The 23,395-nt window shown below is 37.3% G+C and overlaps 1 non-coding gene and 1 pseudogene across 1 annotated transcript; both read left to right on the top strand.

The window, feature by feature from the left end:
- The first annotated feature begins 4,942 nt into the window (after positions 1-4,942).
- LOC130933945 (ATPase 5, plasma membrane-type-like) lies at positions 4,943-6,446 on the top strand (annotated as a pseudogene).
- A 7,037-nt stretch (positions 6,447-13,483) lies between these two features.
- LOC130937717 (small nucleolar RNA R71) lies at positions 13,484-13,587 on the top strand. The gene has a single exon (XR_009068921.1). It is a non-coding gene; the product is annotated as a small nucleolar RNA R71 (small nucleolar RNA).
- The last annotated feature ends 9,808 nt before the right edge of the window (positions 13,588-23,395 follow it).

A 23,395-nucleotide genomic window follows, 5' to 3' on the forward strand; every position in this document is an offset into this window, starting at 1 on the left:
CAGAACTGTTTGAAAATTGATTCATTTCTTACCAATATCAACTACTCCTTACTAATGTTTGTTAATGATAATATTAATAATTCAAGGAAAGTTTAATAATAAGATTAAGAGGTAAGGCTTTATACGTCTCTTGGTGGCTCTTCGGATAGATATATCAAGTGCCATGCACATAAGTTTTTTTAATATTATTTTTTAAATTTTTTTGTAATTAAGTAGCCAGAATCTAGATGCTAGGTTAGCTTTATATTAGTCCCTAGTTAATAAAATATCACTAAATCGATTATATATATATATATATTATTTTAGATATTTTTAAAATAAAATATGTTAGATGATGGTCTAAATTTATTATTTTTAGTCATTCGTTAGTTATTAATATTTAAAAATATAGAATAAAGTATTTTGTTGAATTATTAAATTCTATAAAGTACGGACATTTTGTTGAATTGTCGTGTCCGTGTGTCGGGCATATTTCGCACACGACATTCACTGATACTCGTACGATACGCGTGTCTGCTGTGTCCAACCGTGCCTTAATAAAAAGTAAAAAAATTTTTTCCAAACGTGTTTGGATACACCTAAATATCATCACGTGTCAACGTATCCAGTCTTATTCTTAACATATATTCTTGAAATAAATTTAGATATAGTATATATTATTATTTATTAAAAATTAAAAATAATTAAAAAAAATTAATTTATATTTTAATATCAATAAAATATCAAAATATTATTACAATTTATTTAAAATATAATTTATATTTTATATATATGCATGTCCCTGTGTGTTATAAAATTTTAGAATTCGCGTATCAGCGTGTCCCGTGTCATGTCGTGTCCCGTATCCGTGTCAATATCCGTGCATTATAGATTAAATTAAAAGAATTAAAGTAATGACAAAATAATGACCAAAAATAATAATTCGGATGATTTCTTAGTATTTCTCTTTTAAAAATATTATTTCACACGATGGAGATATCAAATATTTATGATAATTAACAATATTATTAAGGAAATATACGAAATCAGTACCACTTGATCATCAAGCAAGCAACTATATAAATATTAAAGAATTTCTTCTTAATGTGGATCGTAGGTCTTAGCCCTTAATTAGGGCACAGGTGGTTAGGGATCACTACTAAAATTTAAATACGCAAAAAGGGAATAACTAGTTAGAGATTTTGCTTTGGTGACATATAAGTTATAGACCCAAGCTAGAAGGCAGTAGTTGAACCTTGAATACATGCACAAAACGAGAGACCCTACCCGGAAAGGTACTATAGACCCTTTTTTTATTGACTAACAAGATTTCAACCTTTTTATTGGTACTTGTCACCACCAGCTTATTGAGACTTGAGTAGGGTACGGTGTAGCAATTTCTTTGGAGTTTGAAACCCTTCTCAGGAATATTTGCATATTTTTATGTTGCCATTGGTAAGTATATGTCAAGTTTATATATAGTTAGAACTAAATGATACCAGTCTCGATTTGATTAAAGTTATAGGTAATGTTTAAAAGGAGGTTGTTTTAATGGTTTTTTTTTTTCCTTGTCCAATAATGGAATTTCGACCAACTTAAGTTTTAGGTTATTTTCTTCAAGACCTACTTTTCAGGAGTACAAAACTCTTTTTATAAATAAAAGTCAAAGAAGTTGAAGGTTTTATAGGCTTTGAGAAAAAAAAATTTAAATCAAGACATTCTTTTTAAATTAAAATGCATAACTTAGTAAGTAGAAAATTTTTTTATTTAGTTTCTTGCGACAACAGAAGCACTACAAGAATTTAATAAATTAGTGATAGATTTTTGCGAAAAATATTTTGTCATTAATCCGTCACTAACTTGGGAGGAATTAGTGACACACTAACGACATAATTGATGAGCGGTTATAAAATATCCGAACTTGAGAAAAATGACTGATTAGCGAGAGATTTATGAGTAATTTTGTTTTTTGTAAATTGACTTTTGTAGTTAAAAAAAGAAAAAGAAATTTTTTTTTTGCTAAATTTGTCACAAATTAATTAGCGAGTGACAATGTTCTAGCAAATCAGTCATTTAGGGATTCAATCAAATAAAAGTAAAATAGCAAGTGATATTATTGTCACCATTCTGTCACAAGTGTTTGATATACAATTAGCGAGAAACAATTCACACACTAGTTCGTCGCTAAATAAACTTTGTGCAAAAAGGCTAATTAGTAAGGAACAATGTTACTAGCTAATCCGTCACAAAGACTTGAAATGCATTTTGTGATGGACAATTTTCTAAGTAATTTGTCACCAAAGTTTTCAATTTTAGTTAGCAACTAGTTTCTCGCTAATTTGTTGCATAATATTTTAAAATTCAAAATTAGGGTAGCGACAAAAAATAGTCGTTGCTAACTCGTCGCAACAGATAAATCATTCAGCTAGGGAAGTGTTTCTTGCTAATTAGTTGCTAAAGTGGAAATACGGATATTGAACGCGTAGGACCTAAGTAGCGAGAAATTTGCGACCGTTTAACAACTGACACACTTTGTTCGCTGATTTCAAGTAGCTGATTAGGTGTCGAAATACATTTGTTGCTAAGTTGTCGCAAGTTTAATTTAGCGAGCTACTTGGTAACTGCGATCTTGTCACAAAGTAAAAGCTATATCCTACCTATTTTGTAGCAAATTACTCGCTAATATCGTTGGAAATCCATCGTAGAGTTATAACAAATACAAATCTAATCGTGAACATTTTAGAAGTAACTGGTCGTAATTGATTCACTAATCAAAAGCTTATTTAGTGAGTAATTAGTGACCGCTTAATAACTGATATACTTTCCTCGCATATTTCTTGTTGCTACTAATTTGTGAGAAAAAATGTTAGTCCTTATTCTGTCCTTATTTCATGTTACTACTAATCGCTAACCTTTATATAAACCCATGAAAAATTTATAAAAAGTTTGAAGCAAATTTGCCAAACAAGCTAATGTAATTTGTCACAATTTTGTCACTAATCTAAAGCTATTTTAAATGAGAGAATAATTAAAGTTTCAAAGTCGCAACTAATTAGCTAGCTAATTTTTAATAATTAATAACTTAAAATATTCTAGCAAGATGTTGATTCTCAAAAATCTCACAAACAACTCAAATCAAAAGCTTTTTCTTAAAAAATATTTTTGTCGCAATTAGATCACAAATTTGTTGTTATTTTTAATAGAAAATTTGCTGTTAATTTGAATTAAGTTTAAATTTAATATAATGTAAAGACAAATTTAAAAATTCAATATTTTTAAGAAATGGGAGCATAATGATAATTTTCAATAACAAAATACACTAAAAAAATATATAATAAAAAAGATAATTAAAATGTTATATATGAGGATTTATTTGCATATGATCGTACAAATTTTATTATTAATTAGAATCATTTAGGAATTCATTCAATAAAGATTAAACTGAGCTAGCTACTCTTGAATTAATTAGAATCATTAAAATAGGTTAAATTCGTCGGACTAGCTCATTTACCTGACTTAAATAGATGGTTATTTGACTCTAAAATTAAACTCATAAAAAAAGTAGAGAGCCTAAACAACTTAGCTCGATTAACTAGAAAAAATAGCAAATTAAGCTGATCAATTCTTGGGCCAAATGGATGCCTCTTTTTCTTTTCTTTTTTTTTTTTGCAAAATAAGCTAGTATATTTTTTTTTGGACCTGACCTCGACTAACCTCTAAAAAAAAGTAACACGATTAACTTAAAAAAAATTTTTAGCTAATATTTTTTTTTTTAAATTGCTCAGCCAAAAAAATTGGAGTTTTTTTCTAATATTTAATAAAAAATTTTATCGGATTGGACTCTGACCATAAATTGTTCAGGATAACTAGAAAATTGAAGTCCATAAATAAAGAATTTTCAATAACTAAACTACATTGATACAAGAAGTAATCAATACCTATATATATATATATATATTATATATTATATATATATATATATATATATAGTATTGACAAATATATTAGAATATAAATAAGATATATATGACCTATTAAATATTTTATATGGATGATTAAAATTAAACTAAAAAGTCATAAAATATTTTAAAATCTTCGTCTATTTAACATATATACAAATCCATTTTTTATTGGCAAAATAATATATCTCATATATATTTTTGACTATTTTTAGTTTTTATGATATTCCTTAATAACCTGATGACAAATGATTAGAGTTCTATTTAACAGTTTGTCACTAATCCATAAATTGTTATAAATACGAAATGAAATTTGAATATTAAATACTTGCCTACTATTTATTTATATGATATATATCGTTATATAAATTATACTTTAAATAAATTTTATTATATACAAAATATCTAATAGCTTATATTTATATTAAACTTATTTCTGAGATTTGGTGGTGGAAATATAAATTATAAAATATAAAAATATTTTTAAATTAAAAATAATATAAATTATTTTAATTTATTTATTTTAATATAAAATTATTGATATTTATATAAATTTTTTTATATTTATTTAAAAATTTTTATTTAATTTATAAAAGATTTTTTAAAACGTAAATTCTTTTTTAAAAAATTAAAATAAAAATTAAAAAAATAATTCAAGAAATAAAATAAGTTATATTAATTCAAAAAACATTTAATTTCAAAAATTAAAAACGCATATAGGCGCCCTTCTCACTACTTCAAATTAAAAATTAAAAATCTCATTATCTCTAGTAATTTCCTCATCTATCGCGGTGCCAGCTAAAAATGCCAAGCCTGCACTATTGCACTACTGCACTATCCTCTGCCCCACTAAAACCTAACCCTAACACACACATCACACTCCAGCGCCGCACTCTCTAGCTTCCACTCTCCAAGTTTCTCACACTTCTCACGCTCCCACCAGAGACTCAACACTCTTTGTCGACGGCATATTCCATTACAGTCGCGCCCTCATCCAGCCCACAATGCCCTCGTTCATTTTATTCTGCGTCGCTGCTTTTCCAGCACTGTCGTGGTCTCCATCCAGCGTCTTCATCGTCTCTTCGGTTTTAGCCCCATCGTCTCTGTCATCTCACCATCCAGCATCTCTCCATCGCTCTTTGATTTCTTTTGCCATAAGCTTTGTGCAATGGCTGCTGCTGCTACCAGTTGCGTCGCTGGCAGTCCTGCTTGATGTTCTTGTCACTGTCAGTATTGTATTTGGAGTCTTCTGAAATCTCTGCATCTCTCATGGTTCTGTTATTATTGTTGATTCTAAACTGATTTAAATTTTGATTTTTTGTTATGATTATTTGTTTTTGGTTCTAAGTTTTGGTTTAGGGTTTTGATTATGTTCTTATTGTTTTTGTTATTCATTCTATTTTTTTGGTTCTGATGTTTTTTTTGCTAATTATCTGGTTATAATTTTTAGTTCTAATTATTTGTGCCAAAAACATAAATTTATTTATGAAGGTTACGTTTAACTATGAGTTTTACTTACTGCTTCTGGCGCATCTAATCATATATGCTTGTATCACAAATTGAAACCTTATGGAAAATTAACTTTTACTTTTAAAATATTTCTTATTTTCTTTGTCAAAATTCTAAAATGATTTTAGATCTAATTGAATGGTCAATTAGTTATTGTTACTTTGTTATTTATTTAGTGCAAGTTATCTTTTTTCTATTGCATATTTTAAGAGATGGCCTCTGGAGTGAACAAGATACGGCAATTTTAGTACCAGGAGACATAATCAACATTAAATTAGGAGATATCATTCCGGCCGATGCTTGTCTTCTCGAGGACAATCCTCTAAGTGTTGTTCAGTTTGCTTTAATAGAAGAATCTGTTCTAGTGACCAAGAACCCCACTGATGAAGTATTTTCTGGATCAACAGTCAAGAAGGATGAGATAGAAGCAGTTGTGATTGCCACTGGTCTGCACACCTCCCTTGGTATAGCGGCTTACTTGGTCGACAACACTAACCAAGTTGGACACTTCTAGAAAGTGCTTACAGTAATTGGTAACTTCTTCATTTGCTCAATTGCTCGAAATGTTTGACGACTATTAAGGAAATGGCTAGGATGGATGTCCTCTGCAGTGACAAAACTGTAACCTTGACATTGAGTAAGCTTAGTGTTGATAGAAACTTGATTGAAGTATTTGCTAAGGGTGTTGAGAAGGATTATGTTATCCTTCTTGCTGCAAGGGCCTCTAGGACCGAAAATCAAGATGCTATAGATGCTGCAATTGTTAGGATGCTTGCTGATCCAAAGGAGGTAAATATAGTAAAACCACTCTTTAGGACAAGAAGAATACATATAAAATGTTTTAATTTAACTCATAATTTTAATGTTTTGATTGACCAGGCTCAAGCCGGAATTAAGAGGACTGCTCTAACATACATTGATTTTGATGGAAATTTGCACCGTGTGAGCAAAGAGGCTCCGGAGCAAGTAAAAACCTGTTTCATTGGCACCTTCTTATAATGGTTATACCTCAGGTGAGTGAGGGTCAATCCCACGAGGATTGATGGATTAAACAACAATGATTGAATGATTTACTTAGTTAGACAAAAAGGAAATGGTGTTTTGAAAATTCAAAAGCATTAACAGTAAATTTAGAATATCAGAAAGCAAGTAGTAAATGGGTTGTGAAATATATGGAGAGAACAGTTAAGGCTTCAGAGATATTCATTTTCATGATTAACTTTTCTTACCAACTATTTTAATCATGCAACATTCAATTCATGGCAAACTATATGTGAATAAACCCTAATTCCTTAGACCTTTTTGGTCTCTTCTAATCTTCATCAACCGCCAATTCCTTGGTCACTTGATTCCAATCAGAAGGTTAAGTTCAATTTTAGTTTATATGCCACAGAAATCCTAATTACCCAAATATAAGAGGATTATATGTCACGTATCCTGTTAAGTCCAAATAATTAGAAATTTAGGAGAAATTATTTTCAAGTTGTTGTTCAAGTAAAGAGTTTTTCCAAGTTTTACAAGAACTCAATTAGAACAAGGGTCATACTTTCGTTCTACCCATATTCATAAGATAAAGAATGAAAACAATTATTGAAATTGAAATCAATACATAAATTAAAATAAAACAGTAATAATATTAATCCATAGAATAAACAGAGCTCCTAACCTTAACAGTGGAGGTTTAGTTGCTCATGGTTCAGAGAGATAACTGGTGTGCGAAATTGTGATCACTACTTTTCACAATTCAACTAATCCCTAGTAATGGCCCCAAAAACTTGGTGCTTAATACCATGGCATAAACACAACTTTGCACAACTAACCAGCAAGTGCACTGGGTCGTCCAAGTAATAAACCTTACGCGAGTAAGGGTCGATCCCACGGAGATTGTTGGTATGAAGCAAGCTATGGTCACCTTGTAAATCTTAGTCAGGCAGACTCAAATGGGTATAGTGGTATACGAATAAAGCATAAAGATAAGGATAGAGATACTTATGTAATTCATTGGTAGGAACTTCAGATAAGCGTATGAAGATGCCTTCCCTTCCGTCTCTCTGCTTTCCTACTGTCTTCATCCAATCCTTCTTACTCCTTTCCATGGCAAGCTTATGCAAGGGTTTCACCGTTGTCAGTGGCTACCTCCCATCCTCTCAGTGGAAATGTTCAACGCACCCTGTCACGGCATGGCTATCCATCTGTCGGTTCTCGATCAGGCCGAAATAGAATCCAGTGATTCTTTTGCGTCTGTCACTAACGCCCCGCCTTCAGGAGTTTGAAGCACGTCACAGTCATTCAATCATTGAATCCTACTCAGAATACCACAGACAAGGTTAGACCTTCCGGATTCTCTTGAATGCCGCCATCAGTTCTTGCCTATACCACGAAGACTCTGATCTCACGGAATGGCTGGCTCGTTTGTCAGGCGAGCACTCGGTTGTCAGGCGATCAACCATGCATCGTGTATCAGGAATCCAAGAGATATTCACCCAATCTAAGGTAGAACGGAGGTGGTTGTCAGTCACACGTTCATAGGTGAGAATGATGATGAGTGTCACGGATCATCACATTCATCAAGTTGAAGAACAAGTGATATATTGGACAAAGAACAAGCGGAATTGAATAGAAGAACAATAGTAATTGCATTAATACTCGAGGTACAGCAGAGCTCCACACCTTAATCTATGGTGTGTAGAAACTCCACCGTTGAAAATACATAAGAACAAGGTCTAGGCATGGCCGAATGGCCAGCCTCCCAATGATCTAAGATAGCATAAAATGAAGATAGCTACCCCGATATCTCAATACAATAGCAAAAGGTCCTACTTATAGAAAACTAGTAGCCTAGGGTGTACAGAGATGAGTAAATGACGTAAAAATCCACTTCCGGGCCCACTCTGTGTGTGCTTGGGCTGAGCAATGAAGCAATTTCGTGTAGAGACTCTTCTTGGAGTTAAACGCCAGCTTTTATGCCAGTTTGGGCGTTTAACTCCCATTTAGGTGCCAGTTCCGGCGTTTAACGCTGGAATTCCTGAGGGTGACTTTGAACGCCGGTTTGGGCCATCAAATCTTGGGCAAAGTATGGACTATCATATATTGCTGGAAAGCCCAGGATGTCTACTTTCCAACGCCGTTGAAAGCGCGCCAATTGGGCTTCTGTAGCTCCAGAAAATCTACTTCGAGTGCAGGGAGGTCAGAATCCAACAGCATCTGCAGTCCTTTTCAGTCTCTGGATCAGATTTTTGCTCAGGTCCCTCAATTTCAGCCAGAAAATACCTGAAATCACAGAAAAACACACAAACTCATAGTAAAGTCCAGAAAAGTGAATTTTAACTAAAAACTAATAAAAATATACTGAAAACTAACTAGATCATACTAAAAACATACTAAAAATAATGCCAAAAAGCGTACAAATTATCCGCTCATCACAACACCAAACTTAAATTGTTGCTTGTCCTCAAGCAACTGAAAATCAAATAAGATAAAAATAAGAGAATATGCAATGAATTCCAAAAACATCTATGAAGATCAGTATTAATTAGATGAGCGGGGCTTTTAGCTTTTTGCCTCTGAATAGTTTTGGCATCTCACTCTATCCTTTGAAACTCAGAATGATTGGCTTCTTTAGGAACTCAGAATCCAGATAGTGTTATTGATTCTCCTAGTTAAGTATGATGATTCTTGAACACAGCTACTTTATGAGTCTTGGCCGTGGCCCAAAGCACTCTGTCTTCCAGTATTACCACCGGATACATACATGCCACAGACACATAATTGGGTGAACCTTTTCAGATTGTGACTCAGCTTTGCTAGAGTCCCCAATTAGAGGTGTCTAGGGTTCTTAAGCACACTCTTTTTGCCTTGGATCACAACTTTATTCCTTCTTTTTCTTTCTTTTTCACTTTCTTTTTTCGTTTTTTTTTCGCCTCTTCTCTTTTTTTTTTTTGTATTCACTGCTTTTTCTTGCTTCAAGAATCATTTTTATGATTTTTCAGATCCTCAGTAACATGTCTCCTTTTTCATCATTCTTTCAAGAGCCAACATTCATGAACCACAAATTCAAAAGACATATGCACTGTTTAAGCATACATTCAGAAGACAAAAGTAATGCCACCACATCAAAATAATTAAACTGCTATAAAATTCAAAATTCATGCAATTCTTTTCTTTTTCAATTAAGAACATTTTTTATTTAAGAAAGGTGATGGATTCATAGGACATTCATAACTTTAAGGCATAGACACTAAGACACTAATGATCACAAGACACAAACATGGACAAACATAAGCATTAATTTTCGAAAAACAGGAAAATAAAGAACAAGGAAATTAAAGAACGGGTCCACCTTAGTGATGGCGGCTTGTTCTTCTTCTTGAAGATCCTATGGAGTGCTTGAGCTCCTCAATATCTCTTCCTTGTCTTTGTTGCTCCTCTCTCATGATTCTTTGGTCTTCTCTAATTTCATGGAGAATGATGGAGTGTTCTTGATGCTCCACCCTTAGTTGTCCCATGTTGGAACTCAATTCTCCTAGGGAGGTGTTTAGTTGCTCCCAATAGTTTTGTGGAGGAAAGTGCATCCCTTGAGGTATCTCAGGGATCTCATGATGAGAGGGGTCTCTTGTGTGCTCCATCCTCTTCTTAGTGATGGGCTTGTCCTCATCAATGGGGATGTCTCCCTTTATGTCAACTCCAACTGAATAACAGAGGTGACAAATGAGATGAGGAAAGGCTAACCTTGCCAAGGTAGAGGACTTGTCCGCCACCTTATAGAGTTCTTGGGCTATAACCTCATGAACTTCCACTTCTTCTCCAATCATGATGCTATGGATCATGATGGCTCGGTCTAAAGTAACTTCAGACCAGTTGCTAGTGGGAATGATAGAGCGTTGGATAAACTCCAACCATCCTCTAGCCACGGGTTTGAGGTCATGCCTTCTCAATTGAACCGGCTTCCCTCTTGAATCTCTCTTCCATTGGGCGCCCTCTTCACAAATGTCTGTGAGGACTTGGTCCAACCTTTGATCAAAGTTGACCCTTCTAGTGTAAGGATGTTCATCTCCTTGCATCATGGGCAAATTGAATGCCAACCTTACACTTTCCGGACTAAAATCCAAGTATTTCCCCCGAACCATAGTAAGATAATTCTTTGGGTCCGGGTTCACACTTTGATCATGGTTCTTGGTGATCCATGCATTGGCATAGAACTCTTGAACCATTAAGATTCTGACTTGTTGAATGGGGTTGGTAAGAACTTCCCAACCTCTTCTTCGGATCTCATGTCGGATCTCCAGATATTCACCCTTTTTGAGTGAAAAAGGGACCTCGGGGATCACCTTCTTCAAGGCCACAACTTCATAGAAGTGGTCTTGATGCACCCTTGAGATGAATCTTTCCATCTCCCATGACTCGGAGGTGGAAGCTTTTGCCTTCCCTTTCCTCTTTCTAGAGATTTCTCCGGCCTTGGATGCCATAAATGGTTATGGAAAAACGAAAAAGCAACGCTTTTACCACACCAAACTTAAAAGGTTTGCTCGTCCTCGAGCAAAAGAAGAAAGAAGAGAGTAGAAGAAGAAGAAATGAGGAAGAAGGGAATGGCTTTGTGTTCGGCCAAAGAGGGGGAGAAGTGGTGTTTAGGTTGTGTGAAAATGAAGGGGTGAAGAAGGGTATATATAGGGAAGGGGGGTCTCATGGTTCGGTCATGTATGGGTGGGTTTGGGAGGGAGAGTGGTTTGAATTTGAATGGTGAGGTAGGTGGGGTTTTATGAAGGATGGATGTGAGTGGTGAAGAGAAGATGGGATTTGATAGGTGAAGGGTTTTTGGGGAAGAGGTGTTGAGGTGATTAGTGAATAGGTGAAGAAGAGAGAGAGTGGTGGGGTTGGTGGGGATCCTGTGGGGTCCACACATCCTGTGGTGTCAAGGAAAAGTCATCCCTGCACCAAATGGCATGCAAAATCACGTTTTGAGCCAATTCTGGCGTTAAACGCCGGGCTGATGCCCATTTCTGGCGTTTAACGCCAGGTTCTTGCCCTTTTCTGGCGTTTAACGCCAGTCTGGTGCCCCTTTCTGGCGTTAAACGCCCAGAATGGTGCCAGACTGGGCGTTAAACGCCCAACTGCTACTCTTACTGGCGTTTAAACGCCAGTAAGTTCTTCCTCCAGGGTGTGCTGTTTTTCTTCCTGTTTTTCATTCTGTTTTTGCTTTTTCAATTGATTTTGTGACTTCTCATGATCATCAACCTACAAAATAAAATAGAATAACAAAAGAAAATAGATAACATATAACATTGGGTTGCCTCCCAACAAGCGCTTCTTTAATGTCAGTAGCTTGACAGATGGCTCTCATGGAGCCTCACATTTTCTCAGAGCAATGTTGGAACCTCCCAACACCAAACTTAGAGTTTGAATGTGGGGGTTCAACACCAAACTTAGAGTTTGGTTGTGGCCTCCCAACACCAAACTTAGAGTTTGACTGTGGGGGCTCTGTTTGACTCTGATTTGAGAGAAGCTCTTCATGCTTCCTCTCCATGGTGACAGAGGGATATCCTTGAGCCTTAAACACAAAGGATCTTTCATTCACTTGAATGATCAGTTCGCCTCTATCAACATCAATCACAGCCTTTGCTGTGGCTAGGAAGGGTCTGCCAAGGATGATAGATTCATCCATGCACTTCCTAATCTCTAGGACTATGAAATCAGCAGGGATGTAATGGTCTTCAATCTTCACCAAAACATCCTCTACAAGTCCATGAGCTTGTTTTCTTGAGTTGTCTGCCATCTCTAATGAGATTCTTGCAGCTTGCACCTCAAAGATCCCTAGCTTCTCCATTACAGAGAGAGGCATGAGGTTTACACTTGACCCTAAGTCACACAGAGCCTTCTTGAAGGTCATGGTGCCTATGGTACAAGGTATTGAAAACTTCCCAGGATCTTGTCTCTTTTGAGGTAATTTCTGCCTAAACAAGTCATCCAGTTCTTTGGTGAGCAAAGGGGGTTCATTCTCCCAAGTTTCATTTCCAAATAACTTGTCATTTAGCTTCATGATTGCTCCAAGGTATTTAGCAACTTGCTCTTCAGTGACATACTCATCCTCTTCAGAGGAAGAATACTCATCAGAGCTCATGAAAGGCAGAAGTAAGTCCAATGGAATCTCCATGGTCTCATTTTGAGCCTCAGATTCCCATGGTTCCTCATTGGGGAACTCAATGGAGGTCAGTGCACGCCCACTGAGGTCTTCCTCAGTGGCGTTCACTTCCTCTCCTTCCTCTCCAAATTCGGCCATGTTGATGGCCTTGCACTCTCCTTTTGGATTTTCTTCTGTATTGCTTGGGAGAGTACTAGGAGGGAGTTCAGTAACTTTCTTGCTCAGCTGTCCCACTTGTGCCTCCAAATTCCTAATGGAGGACCTTGTTTCAGTCATGAAACTTTGAGTGGTTTTGATTAGATCAGAGACCATAGTTGCTAAGTCAGAGGGGTTCTGCTTAGAATTCTCTGTCTGTTGCTGAGAAGATGATGGGAAAGGCTTGCCATTGCTAAACCTGTTTCTTCCACCATTATTGTTGTTGAAACCTTGTTGAGGTCTCTGTTGATCCTTCCATGAGAAATTTGGATGATTTCTCCATGAAGAATTATAGGTGTTTCCATAGGGTTCTCCTAGGTAATTCACCTCTTCCATTGAAGGGTTCTCAGGATCATAGGCTTCTTCTTCAGATGAAGCATCCTTAGTACTGCTTGGTGCATTTTGCATTCTAGACAGACTTTGAGAAATCAAATTGACTTGTTGAGTCAATATCTTGTTCTGAGCCAGAATGGCATTCAGAGCATCAATCTCAAGAACTCCTTTCTTCTGATTAGTCCCATTGTTCACAGGATTCCTTTCAGAAGTGTACATGAATTGGTTATTTGCAACCATTTCAATTAGCTCTTGAGCTTCTATAGGCGTCTTCTTCAGATGAAGAGATCCTCCAGCAGAGCTATCCAAAGACATCTTGGACAGTTCAGAGAGACCATCATAGAAAATACCTATGATGCTCCATTCAGAAAGCATGTCAGATGGACATTTTCTGATCAATTGTTTGTATCTTTCCCAAGCTTCATAGAGGGATTCTCCATCCTTCTGTCTGAAGGTTTGGACTTCCACTCTAAGCTTACTCAATTTTTGAGGTGGAAAGAACTTTGCCAAGAAGGCATTGACTAGCTTTTCCCATGACTCCAGGCTTTCTTTAGGTTGTGAGTCCAACCATGTCCTAGCTCTGTCTCTTACAGCAAAAGGGAATAGCATAAGTCTGTAGACCTCAGGGTCAACCCCATTAGTCTTGACAGTGTCACAGATTTGCAAGAATTCAGCTAAAAACTGATGGGGATCTTCCAATGGAAGTCCATGAAACTTGCAATTCTGTTGCATTAGAGAAAATAATTGAGGCTTAAGCTCAAAGTTGTTTGCTCCAATGGCAGGGATAGAGATGCTTCTCCCATAGAAGTCGGGAGTAGGTGCAGTAAAGTCACCCAGCACCTTCCTTGCATTGTTGGCATTGTTGTTGTTTTCGGCTGCCATGTGTTCTTCTTCTTTGAAGATTTCTGTTAGGTCCTCTGCAGAGAGTTGTGCCTTAGCTTCTCTTAGCTTTCGCTTCAAGGTCCTTTCAGGTTCAGGGTCAGCTTCAACAAGAATGCCTTTATCTTTGTTCCTGCTCATTTGAAAGAGAAGAGAACAAGAAAATATGGAATCCTCTATGTCACAGTATAGAGATTCCTTAAGGTGTCAGAGGAAAAGAAAAATGGAAGAAAGAAGTAGGAGAATTCGAACTTTAGTTAAATAGAGTTCGAATTGTGCATTGAAGAGGAGTGATGCTCCACAAATAGAAGGATGTGAGAAGAGGGGAAGAGCTTTTTCGAAAATTAAGTTAAAGAATTTGAAAACATTTTGAAAAACACTAATTAATTTTCGAAAATAAGAGTGGGAAAGAAATCAAGTGATTTTTGAAAAAGATTTTGAAATTAGAAGTCAAAAAGATTTGATTGAAAATTATTTTGAAAAAGATGTGGTTAAGAAGATATGATTGGTTTTAAAAATATGTGATTGAAAAGATATGATTTGAAAACAATTTTAAAAAGATTTGATTTTAAAAATTAATGTCTTGCTTAGCAAGAAAAGATATGATTCAAACATTAAACCTTTCTCAACAGAAAAGGCAACATACTTGAAATGTTCAATCAAATCATTAATTGTTAGCAAGTATCTTTGAAAAAGGAAAGAAATTGATTTTGAAAACATTTGATTGAAAAGATATGATTTGAAAAAGATTTGATTTTGAAAAACTTTGAAAACTTGAAAAAAATTGATTTGAAAACAAAATCCTCCCCTTTGTGCCATCCTGGCGTTAAACGCCCAGAATGGTGCACATTCTGGCATTTAACGCCCAATGCACTACCTTTTTGGGCGTTAAACGCCCAACCAGGCACCCTGGCTGGCGTTTAAACGCCAGTCTGTCCTTCTTCACTGGGCATTTTGAACGCTCAGCTTTTTTTGTGTAATTCCTCTGCTGCATGTTCTGAATCTTCAGTTCCCTGTACTATTGACTTGAAAATAGAACCAAGATCAAATAAACAATACATGCAAGACACCAAACTTAAAATTAGACACTAGACTCAAACAAGAAACATAAAATATTTTTGGTTTTTTATGATTTTGAAAATTTTTGTGTTTTTTTTTCGAAAATTATATGAAAATAGAAAATAAAAGTTTCAAAATTCTTAATTTGGATTCCAGGAATCATTGCAATGCTAGTCTAAGACTCCGGTCCAGGAATTAGACATGGCTTCTCAGCCAGCCAAGCTTTCAAAGAAAGCTTCGGTCCAAAACACTAGACATGGCCAATGGCCAGCCAAGCCTTAGCAGATCATTGCTCCAATAGCAAGATTGATAGAGATCAACAAGCTCTTGTGATGATCAGTTGAAACCTCGGTCCAATAAGATTAGACATGGCTTCTCAGCCAGCCAGACTTCAACAGATCATCATGAAACACTAGAATTCATTCTTAAGAACTCTGAAGAAAAATACCTAATCTAAGCAACAAGATGAACCGTCAGTTGTCCATACACGAAACAATCCCTGGCAACGGCGCCAAAAACTTGGTGTGCGAAATTGTGATCACTACTTTTCACAATTCAACTAATCCCTAGTAATGGCCCCAAAAACTTGGTGCTCAATACCATGGCATAAACACAACTTTGCATAACTAACCAGCAAGTGCACTGGGTCGTCCAAGTAATAAACCTTACGCGAGTAAGGGTCGATCCCACAGAGATTGTTGGTATGAAGCAAGCTATGGTCACCTTGTAAATCTTAGTTAGGCAGACTCAAATGGGTATAGTGGTATACGAATAAAGCATAAAGATAAGGATAGAGATACTTATGTAATTCATTGGTAGGAACTTCAGATAAGCGTATGAAGATGCCTTCCCTTCCGTCTCTCTGCTTTCCTACTGTCTTCATCCAATCCTTCTTACTCCTTTCCATGGCAAGCTTATGCAAGGGTTTCACCGTTGTCAGTGGCTACCTCCCATCCTCTCAGTGGAAATGTTCAACGCACCCTGTCACGGCACGGCTATCCATCTGTCGGTTCTCGATCAGGCTGGAATAGAATCCAGTGATTCTTTTGCGTCTGTCACTAACGCCCCGCCTTCAGGAGTTTGAAGCACGTCACAGTCATTCAATCATTGAATCCTACTCAGAATACCACAGACAAGGTTAGACCTTCCGGATTCTCTTGAATGCCGCCATCAGTTCTTGCCTATACCACGAAGACTCTGATCTCACGGAATGGCTGGCTCGTTTGTCAGGCGAGCACTCGGTTGTCAGGCGATCAACCATGCATCGTGTATCAGGAATCCAAGAGATATTCACCCAATCTAAGGTAGAACGGAGGTGGTTGTCAGTCACACGTTCATAGGTGAGAATGATGATGAGTGTCACGGATCATCACATTCATCAAGTTGAAGAACAAGTGATATCTTGGACAAAGAACAAGCGGAATTGAATAGAAGAACAATAGTAATTGCATTAATACTCGAGGTACAGCAGAGCTCCACACCTTAATCTATGGTGTGTAGAAACTCCACCGTTGAAAATACATAAGAACAAGGTCTAGGCATGGCCGAATGGCCAGCCTCCCAATGATCTAAGATAGCATAAAATGAAGATAGCTACCCCGATATCTCAATACAATAGCAAAAGGTCCTACTTATAGAAAACTAGTAGCCTAGGGTGTACAGAGATGAGTAAATGACGTAAAAATCCACTTCCGGGCCCACTTGGTGTGTGCTTGGGCTGAGCAATGAAGCAATTTCGTGTAGAGACTCTTCTTGGAGTTAAACGCCAGCTTTTATGCCAGTTTGGGCGTTTAACTCCCATTTAGGTGCCAGTTCCGGCGTTTAACGCTGGAATTCCTGAGGGTGACTTTGAACGCCGGTTTGGGCAATCAAATCTTTAGCAAAGTATGGACTATCATATATTGCTGGAAAGCCCAGGATGTCTACTTTCCAACGCCGTTGAGAGCGCGCCAATTGGGCTTCTGTAGCTCCAGAAAATCCACTTCGAGTGCAGGGAGGTCAGAATCCAACAGCATCTGCAGTCCTTTTCAGTCTCTGGATCAGATTTTTGCTCAGGTCCCTCAATTTCAGCCAGAAAATACCTGAAATCACAGAAAAACACACAAACTCATAGTAAAGTCCAGAAAAGTGAATTTTAACTAAAAACTAATAAAAATATACTGAAAACTAACTAGATCATACTAAAAACATACTAAAAACAATGCCAAAAAGCGTACAAATTATCCGCTCATCAATAACTAAGATTCTAAAAAATTGTAAATTGCGGAATGAGGTGTATAAGAGAAGAGATAATAACCTCTGTCTCTTGTATGGATTGATACTATTATTTTTCTATTTTAATTCATGTACTGATTTCGATTTCAAGAATTATTTTTTTCCTTTATCTTATGAATCTGGGTTGAACAAAAGTATGACCTTGGTTCTAATTGAGTTCTTGTATAACTTGGAAAGGCTATTTACTTGAACAATAGCTTGAAAACAATTTCTCCTAAATTTCTAATTATATAGACTTAACAGGATATGTGACATACATAGGAGGGGTCAGGGTTGGAAAGGGATGTATGGGGAATGAAATAAGGGAAAGCGAATCAGGAGGGGGTTTGGTGAGGGAGGAATCATAGGAGGCTATTGGGTAATGGAAAGAATAATTGGGGAAGGGAATAAGGAAGAGTTGTGTATGGGAATGGGGTGGGGGGGGGGGTTACGGGTGAGTCTTGGGTCTAGGAAGGTTTCACGGAGTGGGGTTAGGAGGGGAGCTTGTCACGGGTTGGCCTGAATGAGGAAGGGGACAAGGTCATGGGTATAGGGTAAAGGGGCGAGGGCTTTGAAAAAAAGAGTATCTGGTAATTGATTTGGGAAGGTTTTGATGGGTGGGGACCAGATGAAAGGATTTTGGGTAGGATTTGGGGGTAGGATTGGTTGGATTATGTGGGATTTGGTTTGGAATTGGCCAAAAGTGTGTGTCTGGCGCCAAACTCAGGAAAGTGGAAGTTTGGCACCGTAACCCCCGAAAGGTAATGCTCCTCCTGGCGCCGAACTTGGTGCAGCCTAAGTTTGGCGCCACCCCTATTCTTTTTTTTTTCTTTTTCTTTTTATAAGAAATCTGAAGTCAAATTCCAGGGGAGCCAAGTTTGGCGCCTGATAGACCATTATTTTATGATTTATATTGTGTTTAGTTGAGTGGTTTTATCAAGTCTTTACCCACTTATTCATATGATTAGCATGATATTACAATTCCTTCCCAAATTTGTTCTATAGTTGAAAACTTGCTTCCTAGAGATATTTTTATTGTGTATTTTAATTCTCCTTTATATAATTCGATGCCGTGATCTGTATGTTAAGTGTTTCAGGCTTCATAGGGCAGGAATGTCTTAGAGAATAGAGAGGAAGCTTGCAAAAATGGAAGGAACACAAGAAACTAAGGAGATGACCAGCGAACACCGAAGAGGACGCATGGCTCACGCGATCGCGCGAAAGGGAAAAAAATCACAGTGACGCGTTCGTGTGCCTGACGCGAACACGTGGATGACGCGTACGCGTAGCAAGGAAAACGCTGAATGACACGCACGCGTGGATGACGCGGACGCATGACATGCGCGATCTACAGAATTAAGAGAACATGCTGGGAGCGATTTCGGGCCGTGTTTTAACCTAATTTTTGGCTCAGAAACACAGAATAAAGCTAGGAATCATGCAGAGACTCAGGAGGCATCCACACACATTGAGATCCAGTCATATACATTGATATTAGGATTGCTTTTAGTTTTAGATCTGAATCTAGATTTGCTTTACATTCATAATTTTATGCTTTTGCTTTGGATTTCGGATGTTGAAGAGTTATTACCTCCGCTAAAGTCACTACTTTAGTTCGTTTCCTTATTCCTTTACTCTTTTCAGTTGCTCATTAATCCTATTCAGATAATTATGTTGCATTTTGAATTTATTAATATATAGAGTTACTTTTATTTTTAATTACATTTAATTCTCTATTTTATTTTATTCAATTTGCTATGTCTTCTTATATTTTTATGAGCATTATATTCATGTCAATGGAGTAGAAATTCTACTTGACATGGGGGTTGATTAAGAGGAGACACTTGAGTTGGAATGCTCAAGCGTTTAGTTAAATTGGAAGTTGTTGGCTAATTCTGTATCTGCTAACGCTAGACCTTTCCAAGGGAGAGGACTAGGATTTGCAGATAAGAGCTAGCTCAATCACTTGACTTTCCTTTATTTAGTAAGGGTTAACTAAGTGAAAACAATAACCTCTTTACATTACACTTGAGAAGATTCCAACAAGGATGGAACTTCCAATTAATCATTCCCCCAATCAAGGCCTTTTAATATTAATAATAATTCTTAGTTTATTGCTTTAATTTACAGTTATTTTAAATTGCTTATTATCCAACTCAAACCTTCTTGCAAATTCCTGATTAATAAATTAGCACCCTTTTCTGCAACTCATTGGGAGACGACCTGGGACTCATACTCCCAGTATTTTTATTTCTAAAATTTGTGACAACTTTTCTAAAAATTGACAAGGCGGACCTTAGCTAATTAAGAGCTATACTCACAACGTATTCCATATTTTATTTCTTAATTAGCCGACTTCTGCCCTCACATCAATTTTTGGCGCCGTTGTCGGGAAGTTGCAATAGTGTGCTAGATTATTAATTACTGTACATATTTTTATTTTTTTTTGCATATTTTATTTTTATTTTGTTACCATGAGCTCTATGTTTTTCTTATTGAATGACGCGTTCATTGCCTATTCCGAGCTTAGCCGCTTTTGATCCTGAAATTGAAAGAACTCTTTCACGTATTAGGCGAGCTCGACGTCGGTTAGCCTCTGAGGGTGGTGAAGTGATTGTTATCGATTCACCAATCTCATCTGAGGGTGAACCTGAACCGCCATCTGAGAGCAAAACAAGCTCATTTACTACTGATTCAGTTGATTCCTGTGCAGTTAACATGGCAGCACCTAGGAGAATCACTCTTCAGGAGGCTGGAGCCCCATATTTTACACTGCAGCCGTATCAAGTGCATCACCCAACTCTGGCTACAGATTTTGAACTGAAAATTGCACTAATCAACTTATTACCCATGTTTCATGGCTTACCTGCTCAAGAGCCTATCAAGCACCGTAAGGATTTCCAGACAGCCTATTCTACTGTTAGGCGTCATGGTGCAGATGAAACTTCTATTTTGTTAACCGCCTTCCCGTTTTCTCTTGAGGGAAAGGCAAGGGAATGGTACTACACTCAACCTGAAGCGACTGTTACTAACTAGGATACGCTTAGAAGAGAATTTTTGGAAAAATACTTTCCACCTGAAGTTACTGATAGATTGAGGAAAGAAATCTCTATGATCATTCAAGGCGAATCCGAGATTCTCTACGAATATTGGGAGCGCTTCAACAATCTCCTGGATGCATGCCCCCATCACATGATTGGCAAGTTGGTGTTGATTAGCTACTTCACACAAGGCATGAAGCCTCAGGATAAGACCACATTGGAAGGTGCTAGTAATGGTTGTATGAAAAAGTACAAGACCGCGGATGAAGCATGGCAATTGATCAGCGACTTAGCTGAATCCACTAGGAATCATAGGCATAGGCACAGCCATTCAAAAACTGTTGCAGAGATTTCCTCTAGCAGTGAGACTACGGCTCTTACACAGAGTATATATGAAATGACTAACCTACTGAAACAAATGCAGTTAAATCAACAACAGGCGCATCAAGCTCAGCCTCCCCTACCACAACAAAGCCAACAGTTGGTTCCATAAAGAGTATGCGGGATCTGCGTTGATTATAGTCATTATACTGATGAATGTCCGCAGCTCCAACAGGAAGACAACACTGTGGTAGCCACTCATAACTTCTATGACCGCCCGAATCAAGGATACAATCAACAAGGCGGCAACTACAACCAAGGTGGCAACCATAACCAAGGATGGCAGGACAACTCCAACCAAGGTTGGAGAGATAATTCTAACCATGGTTGGAGGGACAACTACAATAGAGGAGGCAGGGATAACAACAGAAAACAGAGGTGGAATAACAATAACAACAACAGACAGCAAAATCAAAACCAACCTTACAGAGCCCCTCACCTAAGACAGTCTCAAGGACCCCAGCACAACCAACAACAAGTACCTCAGATCACTTATTCAAATTCCTGATCAAATGACGAGATGCACACGCAGCTGAGCTCTACTTTGAATGGTCTAACTACCACTTTACAAGCTCTTGTCTCCTGGTTAGATTCATCACCTAACTCCATCAATCAACCTTCAAGCTCCAGTGAAATTCCTTCTCAACCCCTACCTAATCCCAAGGGTGGCATCAATGCCATCACCTTGAGGTCCAAAACCACATTGCAGGAGAGGAACCAATAGGACCCAAGCCCAACAGTACACGTCCCAACTGAGGATGTGGTGGAAGTGGAAGAGGACGTACAAAACATAGTTGAAGAAGAAGCAGCTCAACCACAGAATGAAACACCAAAGGATGCAGAAGCTGCAAGCAACACCCTCCTTATTCCATTTCCACACCTTGCAAGGAAGCCCAGAAAGCAGATGGAACTTGATCCCAAAATGGTAAAAATATTCAAAAAGGTTGAGATAACTGTCCCCCTTTTTGATGTTATTCAGCAGGTACCTAAATATGCCAAGTTTCTAAAAGATTTGTGCATACATAAAGATAAAATTAATGAATTAGAAACTATTCCTTTAGGTAGTTCTATATCTGATTTAATGGGAGGTATACCTGAAAAATGTAGTGATCCAGGTCCATGTATGGTTAATTGTACCATTGGAGGTGTGATATTTTCTGACTGTATGTGTGATTTAGGAGCATATGTTAGTATAATGCCTTTGTCTATATATGATACTTTGAGGCTCCCTCCCTTAAAAAGGTCGGCAGCTCGTTTTGTGTTAGCAGATAAAAGCATTATTACAGTGGCTGAAATTGCTGAAGATGTATTGGTGAGCATTAAGGGGCTCATGTTTCCCATTGACTTCTATATCTTGGAGATGCCCTAAAATGACTCGGGAAAGCCGTCATCCATCCTACTTGGAAGCCCATTCTTAAAGACTTCGAAGTTCAAGCTGGATGCCTTTTCAGGAACCTATTCCTTTGAAATAGACAGCCGAGAAGTGAGCTTCAATCTGAATGAAGTTATGAAGCATCCTCCGGAAGATCATTCCGTATTCAAGTGTGACATTATTGATGAAACTGTCACTGCAGTTCACCAGGAGGAAATAGAAGAGAAGCACATGGAGCAAGGTCCAAGTGTGGGGACATCCTCTGAATAAAATGAGGATGCCTTTCCATTATCATTAGCTCTAGAAGGTCTAGAGCCTAGCCATGAGCAGATATTGAAATTAAAGCCCTTTCCTTCACACCTCAAGTATGCTTACCTTGAGGATAAGCAGAAGTTTCCAGTTATCATTGCAAGGGAGCTCACTTTCCAATAGGAAGAACAACTGCTTAGTGTGTTGAGGAAGCATAAGAAAGCAATTGGATGGAGCTTGGCGGATATAGTAGGCATCAGCCCTCAAGTTTGTGAACACAGAATATTCTTAGAAGAAGGAGCAAAGCCTATCCGTCAGCCTCAAAGAAGATTGAACTCCACCATCTTAGAAGTTGTCAAGAAAGAAGTAACCAGACTACTTGAAGTAGGTATCATTTATCCCATCTCAGACAGTGAATGGGTCAATCCAGTACAAGTGGTGCCCAAGAAGTCTGGAGTCACAACAGTGAGAAATGAGCATGGAGAGCTTCTGACAACTAGAGTGTAGAATTTATGGAGAGTTTGCATTGACTATAGGCATCTAAACCAAGCCACTCACAAGGATCATTACCCCTTTCCATTCATTGATCAGATGCTTGATCGCCTGTCAGGTAACTCCCATTACTATTTTTTAGATGATTATACAGGCTACTTTCAAATTTATATAGCTCCTGAAGATCAGGAAAAGACTACTTTTACATGTCCTTTTGGGACTTATGCTTATAAGAGAATGCCCTTTGGCTTATGCAATGCACCGGCCACTTTTTAAAGATGTATGATGAGTATTTTCTCTGATCTCATTGAGAACTGTATGGAGGTTTTTATGGATGATTTTAGTGTATATGGTGATTCTTTTAGCCTTTGCTTAGATAGTTTATCTAGAGTGTTAGAAAGGTGTGTTAGTTCAAACCTTGTACTAAATTTTGAAAAATGTCACTTTATGGTAAAACAAGAAATTGTACTAGGACATGTTGTGCCTAATACTGGTATTTCTATAGATCCAGCAAAGGTAGATGTCATTTCTAGTTTATCTTACCCCTCTTCCGTGAGGG

The sequence above is a fragment of the Arachis stenosperma genome, chromosome 6, assembly GCF_014773155.1.
Source record: "Arachis stenosperma cultivar V10309 chromosome 6, arast.V10309.gnm1.PFL2, whole genome shotgun sequence".
In the NCBI taxonomy this organism is placed as follows: domain Eukaryota; kingdom Viridiplantae; phylum Streptophyta; class Magnoliopsida; order Fabales; family Fabaceae; genus Arachis; species Arachis stenosperma.